Here is a 7,882-nt window from a genome sequence, read left to right on the forward strand (position 1 = left end):
CACACTTTCTGAACTCCTACTATGAGCCCGGGTCTATTCGGTGTTTTACAACACATCATTTAATCCTTGCTACTCCACACAGCAGGTAGCATTGCTCCTTACAAATGAGGCTATCTGGACTTAGAGAGGTTAAATGATTTGCCTGGGAAGTCACACTGCTGTAAGCAACAGAGCCAGGATTCCAAAGGACATCTGCCTGGTGCAAAGCGGAGCCCTTCCTGCTCCAGCACGTCCTCCTGCCAGCCTCCAGAAGGCCGGATCTCCAGTGCAGAGAGAGCCTGTGATGGTGAGTGACTCTCAAGAAGAGCCCGTTGCCAAGCCATGGGACCCAGACATTCCTTCCTCTGCAGCTGCAACCTGTTCCTCCTCGAAGTGCCCCCTGGGAAAGGGGCTCTCCAGTATTCCCAGGAGCTTTGTATAATATTAAGTTTCCTCCTCATCCTTCTCTTTTCACTTTTTTTTGCTCCTTATACTTCTCAGTGACAACCCTAGTGTGGGGAACAAATTGTGAAGTCTAGTTAGCCATCAAAAAAAAAAAAAAAGTGAGGCCAGGTGCAGTGGTTCATGCCTATAATCCCAGCACTTTGGGAGGTCAAGATGGGACCATCACAAAGCCCGGGAGTTTGAGATCAGCCTGGGCAATATAATGAGTCCTTGTCTCTGCAAAAACATTTAAGAAATTAGCTGAGTATGGTGGCAAGTGCTTGTAGTCCCAGCTATTCAGGAAGCAGAGGTGAAAGCATCACTTAAACCCAAGAGGTGGAGGTTGCAGTGAGCCCAGATTGCTCCAGTGCACTCCAGCCTGGGTGACAAAGGGAGACTCTGTCTCAAAAAGAAAAAATAGCCTGGGCGTGGTCCACACGCCTGTAGTCCCAGCACTTTGGGAGGCCGAGGCAGGCGGATCACCTGAGTTCGAGACCAGCCTGACCAATATGGAGAAACCTCGTCTCTACTAAAAATACAAAATTAGCCAGCAGTGGTGGCACATGCCTGTAATCCTAGCTACTCGGGAGGCTGAGGCAGGAGAATCGCTTGAAGCCGGGAGACAGAGGTTGCAGTGAGCCGAGGTCATGCCATTGCACTCCAGCCTAGGCAACAAGAGTGAAACTCCGTGTCAAAAAAAGAAAAGAAAAAATAGGCCGGGCGCGGTGGCTCAAGCCTGTAATCCCAGCACTTTGGGAGGCCGAGACGGGCGGATCACGAGGTCAGGAATCGAGACCATCCTGGCTAACATGATGAAACCCCATCTCTACTAAAAAATACAAAAAAAAAAAAAATTAGCCGGGCGAGGTGGCGGGCGCCTGTAGTCCCAGCTACTCGGGAGGCTGAGGCAGAAGAATGGCGTGAACCCGGGAGGCGGAGCTTGCAGTGAGTTGAGATCAGGCCACTGCACTCCAGCCTGGGCGACAGGGCGAGACTCCGTCTCAAAAAAAAAAAAAAGAGACCAAGTGCGGTGGCTCAGGCCTGTAATCCCAGCACTTTGGGGGACCAAGGCAGGTGGATCACCTGAGGTCAGGAGTTCGAGACCAGCCTGAACAACATGGCGAAACCCTGTCTCTACTAAAGATACAAAATATTAGCTGGGCGTGGTGGCATGCGCCTGTAGTCCCAGCTACTCAGGAGGCTGAGGCATGAGAATCACTCGAACCCTGGTGGCAGAGGTTGCAGTGAGCCGAGATCGGGCCACTGCACTCCAGCCTGGGCAACAGAGCAAAACTCCGTCTCAATAAAAAAAGAAAAAAAGAAGAAAAAAATTTGGCCGGGGGTGGTGGCACAGGCCTGTAATCCCAGCTACTCCAGAGGCTGAGGCCATAGAATCGCTTGCGCCCGGGAGGCAAAGGCTGCAGTGAACTGAGAGCTTGCCATTGCACTCCAGCCTGGGTGACAGAGCAAGACTCCATCTCAAAATAAATAAACAAATAAATAATAAATAAATAAATGTCAACCAGCAGTCAAACCTGTGTATTCAAGACAGTGCCACAAAGCAGGAGCCAAATTTAAAAAGCACAGGGCCGGGGGGGCAACCAGACAGACAGACTTTGGGAGAGGGAGGTAGGACAACAGAGAAAGTGTGAAGAAGATCTAAAGACATAGAGATACTCAGATACACAAACGGGAATGACACTGGGAGGGTTCCAGGCCCCAGAGCAGTGACTACCGTCAGACAGGGGATGGAGGAGGAGGCCTGGGGAGGAGGAGGCTGAGGGGTGCTGTGCTAGAGCTGAAACATCAAAATAAATTCCAATGGTTTATCACTACCCTTGAAACTCCGAGGAACTCTCCAAAAATTTAAATCATTCCTTCTGGCCTAGGGAAGTTGTTTTTTTAATTCTTCTTTTTTTTTTTCATGCTTTTATTTTTAAATTTCAAAGTTTAATTTTGAAATGCAAGTTTGCCTTCTCTTGGAATGAGAATGGCCACAAACCAGCATAAAGGAGGAATTGCTGGATGATTCCAGCTGCCCCAGCCTTGTAGCAGAAATCTACAATGTTAAATTGGCATTTATTTCACGCACATGTAGAGGTTCTTTAAGCCAAACAAAGCTAGAAATTGCGTAGTCTCACAATGCCAACATTATCCAGATGAAGATAATGAGGCTTTGTTTTAAGCCTTTTTCTCCCTTAACAAATAAAATTTGAGTATTAGAAAGAATAATAATGAGGACAAGAAACACAAGTCAAATATAAACAATCACCTTCAGGGAACAAAAGAATTACTCTAAGAATTAGATCTTTCATCACCTTTTGGTTCCCTACCCGTCATGCTCCACAGCACAGGGCTTTACTGAGCCCCTACTGGTGAAGGAGCTGAGAATATAGGAAAGAATCCTCTCACCCATGCCCTCAAATTGAATTTTTATTTATTAAGTGAATCCAAAGGAGTAAGACAGTAGGGCCAGGTGTGGTGGCTCATGCCTGTAATCCCAGCACTCGGGAGGCCAAGGTGGGTGGATCACCTGAGGTCAGGAGTTTGAGACTAGCCTGGCCAATGTGGTGAAACCCTGTCTCTACTAAAAATACAAAAATTAGCCGGTGTGACGGTGTGCGCCTGTAGCCCCAGCTACTCGTGAGGCTGAAGCAGAATTGTTTGAACCCCGGAGGTGGAGCCAAGATCGTGCCACTAAATTCCAGCCTGGGTGACAGAGTAAGATTCCATCAGGAAAAAAAAAAAAAAGACAGTACTTTTCTCTTACTACCTTCGCTGATATTCTTTTTATGAAGCCAGTTCCTCCGTTGAGCTTTCTTTTGTTTTTTTTTTTTTTTTTTTTTTTTTTTTGAGACGGAGTCTTGCTCTGCCACCCAGGCTGGAGCGCAGTGGCCGGATCTCAGCTCACTGCAAGCTCCGCCTCCCGGGTTTACGCCATTCTCCTGCCTCAGCCCCCCGAGTAGCTGGGACTACAGGCGCCCGCCTCGTCGCCCGGCTAGTTTTTGGTATTTTTTAAGTAGAGACAGGGTTTCACCGTATTAGCCAGGATGGTCTCGATCTCCTGACCTCGTGATCCGCCCGTCTCGGCCTCCCAAAGTGCTGGGATTACAGGCTTGAGCCACCGCGCCCGGCCTGTTTTTGTTTTTTAGAGATGGAGTCTCACTCTGTCACCCAGGCTGGAGTGCAGTGGCGTAATCATAGCTCATTGCAGCCCAGCTCATTTTAAAAATCTTTCTGGGGAGATGGGGTCTCACTACTTTGCCCAGGCTAGTCTCAAACTCCTGTCTTTAAGTAATCCTCCTGCATCAGCCTGGGATTACAGGTTTGAGCCACTGTGCTTGGCCCTAATTTTTGTTTTTTAGTTGCGTTAATCAGAACTTATCTAAATAAGAATTAAAGCTAGGCTGGGTGCTGTAGCTCACACCTGTAATTCCAGCATTTTGGGAGGTTGAGGCGAGTTGCTCACTTGAGGCCAGGAGTTTGAGACCAGCCTGGCCAACATGGTGAAACCCCTTCTCTACTAAAAGTACAAGAATTAGCGAGGCATGGTGATGGGCACCTGTAATCCCAGCTACTCAGGAGGCTGAAGCAGAGGAATTGCTTGAACGTGGGAGGTGGAGATGGTGGTGAGCCGAGATTGTACCACTGCACTCCAGCTGGGAGGTGGAAGTTGCGGTGAGCCGAGATTGCACCACTGCACTCCAGTCTAGGCTACAGAGAAAGACTCTGTCTCAAAAAAAAAAAAAAAAAAGCTAATATTTATTGAGAATTTCCTGTATACTTTAAGTGCATTATTCATTTAATCCCACAGCACACCTGTGAGAATTATATCATGACATTCACTTTATGGAAGAGGGAAACAGGATCTTGAAGTAACTTCCCCAACGTCAAACAGCTCAAAGGGCAGAGCTAAGATCAAAGTCCCAGTTTGACTACAGATTCCATGTCTATTCCATTAGACCACTCCATTAGTTCAGTACCTGTTACTGGATATTATTCCACTTACAGTTTTCCTTTTCTCAAATCTATTATGGTTACTTTGAGTTTTTGTTGTTGTTGCTGTTGTTTTTTAAGTTGGTGGTATTTTTTTTTTCTTGTTGGATTGTATGGATGGGAAGTTATTTAGAATTATAATTTTCAGGGAGGCATCCACTGTGTGATGGGGTAGAATTTGGTGATTTGTAGAATTAGATTCATTTGCTTCCCCACTTTCAGGTAAAAAACGCTGTAAGGCACCCAGGGGACCAGGCATCCTGCTGTTCAAACCTCCAGTGTCTCAGAGGGCTTGGCCTGTGTGGCCAAGTGGGGCAAGTGCTTGTGTGACCTGGGAGAAGTCACCTCCATCGGGGGCTGTTCTCTTCCCCACTGTAGTGCAGTGGTCACCAGTTCTGTTATTTTGAGGATCAAAAAAGGCTGGATAAAGTCCCAGAGTGTGGAGATGGTGGGCCACCTTTTGACAACCCCCTGAATCACTCTCTCGGCTGTGGAACCTGGTTGGGTTATGCAGTCTCTCTACGTCTCGGTTTCTTCCTCTGTGCAAGCAGGGTAGTTCAGTTCCTACCCACAGGGTGGCTGTAGGGAGTGCATGAGGAAATGTACATCAGGTGCCTATGTATGAGGCACATGCTCGGTGTTTGGTCAATGGTTTATAATGAATAGGCTTAAAATTTGACAATGTAAACACCGTGCAATTGAAGTGTACTATTAGAACAGAGCACCTACCTTTGGAAGTGTAATGAGGATTAAATAAGTCACATGTACGGCAATTAAAACTGTTAGCAATTACAATTGTTATTATCTGTTCCGTGAAACAAATGTCCATGAAGCGTGAAATTACAGTAGACAGATCATAGTCCTGGTAGAAATAAAACAACTCTTCTTGGCTTTATCATACCAAGTGGAAATCATTCTTGAGATCTTTGCCATTCCTCTCCTGGGAATCTTGACCCACCAAGCTTGCCAGATGTTTAGCCAGATTCCTAACAAGATCTGGGTACCTGATCTTATTACCAGGTACCAGGGTACCAGGAGTTGTAGTTGGACTGAGGTCCCTCAAATGAGCTTTGGATGTTTTGTTCTGTGTGTCCAGAATGCAAAACTAGAGCCCACCTGTCTCCCTCTCCCATCCCTTTCTGGCATGGACACAGTACGCCAGGACTGTGTGCCTGTAATTCAGCACCCCACTCCCTGAAGAGAGGGCCAGGCTACCTGCAGCCAGGGAGTCTCCGCTCAACAGTGGGTGTTTTACTGCACGCACCTGGTGTGCCAGAACCAGAAGGTGAATAAATACATCATCTCCCCAACTCACCTCAGCTTTTTTCTCTTAGGGAGGAGAGCCTGTGCTCAGACCGGCTACAATTTAGTTGTTCTTTGAGATGTGTCAGCAAATGTTTGTGCTGGGAATTGAACTCATCTGAGTCGAGGCAAAGTGCCTGAGGATCAGACAATGCCTTAGGGCACCTGATCAAATGAGCTAACATTTCAGAAATTGTCCAGCCTGGGCAGCATAGTGATCCCCCATCTCTACAAAAATTTTTAAAATTAGCTGGGCATAGTGGTGTGCGCCTGTAGTCCAAGCTACTTGAGGGGCTGAGGTGGGAGGATCTCCTGAGACCAGAGGGTTGAGGCTGCAGTGAACCCATGATTTATGCCACTGCATTCCAGGCTGGATCACAGAGTGAGACCCTGTAAAAGAAAAAAGAAAGAAAGAAGAAAGAAAGAAAGAAGAAAGAAGAAAAGAAAGAAAGAAAGAAAGAAAGAAAGAAAGAAGAAAGAAAGAAAGAAAGGAGAGAGAGGGAGAGAGGGAAGGAGGGAAGGAGGGAGGGAAAGAAAGAGAGAAAGAAAGAGATATTGCAGGCCGGGCGCGGTGGCTCAAGCCTGTAATCCCAGCACTTTGGGAGGCCGAGACGGGTGGATCATGAGGTCAGGAGATAGAGACCATGCTGGCTAACACAGTGAACCCCGTCTCTACTAAAAAATACAAAAAACTAGCCGGCGAGGTGGCGGGCGCCTGTAATCCCAGCTACTCAGGAGGCTGAGGCAGGAGAATGGCGTGAACCTGGGAGGCGGAGTTTGCAGTGAGCTGAGATCCGGCCACTGCGCTCCAGCCTGGGCGACAGAGCCAGGCTCCGTCTCAAAAAAAAAAAAAAAAAGAAAGAGATATTGCTTAGCTTTTTGTTGAATTGCATATAAAGCATTATATTGATGTGAATTACTTTTGTTATTATTACTTGATCTGAGGTTTAAAGAGTCATCAGGTTTTGCTCTTTTTTTGTGTGTGTGGTAGTTCTTAGTAGCTCTTAGCCTTGAAATTACACATCACCTGGATTAATGGAAACATAATAGTTGTGATGTGTAAAATCTGCCATTTCTCTGGATTCCAGTTATAGAAAAGATGAGTTAAAGAATTAAGAAGTTTAGGCTGGGTTCAGTGGCTCACGCCTATAATCCCAGCACTTTGGGAGGCTGAGGTGGGCAGATCATTTGAGGTCAGGCGTTCAAAACCAGCCTGGCCAACATGGTGAAACCCCATCTCTACTAAAAATAGAAAAAAGTAGCCAGGCTTGGTGGTGAGTGCCTGTAATCTCAGCTACTTGGGAGGCTGAGGCAGGAGAATTGCTTGATCCCAGGAGGCAGGGGTTTCAAGGAGCAGACATCATGCCATTGCACTCCAGCCTAGTCAACAGAGTGAGACTCTGTCTCAGAAGGAAGGAGGAAGGAAGGAAGGAAGGAAGGAAGGAAGGAAGGAAGGAAGGAGGGAGGGAGGGAGGGAAAGAAAGAAAGAGAAAGAAAGAAAGAAAGAAGAAAGAAAGAAGAAAGAAAGAAAGAAAGAAAAGAAAGAAAGAAGAAAGAAAGAAAAGAAAGAAAGAAAGGAGAGAGAGGGAGAGAGGGAAGGAGGGAAGGAGGGAGGAAAGAAAGAGAGAAAGAAAGAGATATTGCAGGCCGGGCGCGGTGGCTCAAGCCTGTAATCCCAGCACTTTGGGAGGCCGAGACGGGTGGATCATGAGGTCAGGAGATAGAGACCATGCTGGCTAACACAGTGAAACCCCGTCTCTACTAAAAAATACAAAAAACTAGCCGGGCGAGGTGGCGGGCGCCTGTAATCCCAGCTACTCAGGAGGCTGAGGCAGGAGAATGGCGTGAACCTGGGAGGCGGAGTTTGCAGTGAGCTGAGATCCGGCCACTGCGCTCCAGCCTGGGCGACAGAGCCAGGCTCCGTCTCAAAAAAAAAAAAAAAAAGAAAGAGATATTGCTTAGCTTTTTGTTGAATTGCATATAAAGCATTATATTGATGTGAATTACTTTTGTTATTATTACTTGATCTGAGGTTAAAGAGTCATCAGGTTTTGCTCTTTTTTTGTGTGTGTGGTAGTTCTTAGTAGCTCTTAGCCTTGAAATTACACATCACCTGGATTAATGGAAACATAATAGTTGTGATGTGTAAAATCTGCCATTT

The sequence above is a fragment of the Trachypithecus francoisi genome, unplaced genomic scaffold, assembly GCF_009764315.1.
Source record: "Trachypithecus francoisi isolate TF-2019V2 unplaced genomic scaffold, Tfra_2.0 Lachesis_group17, whole genome shotgun sequence".
Lineage (NCBI taxonomy): Eukaryota > Metazoa > Chordata > Mammalia > Primates > Cercopithecidae > Trachypithecus > Trachypithecus francoisi.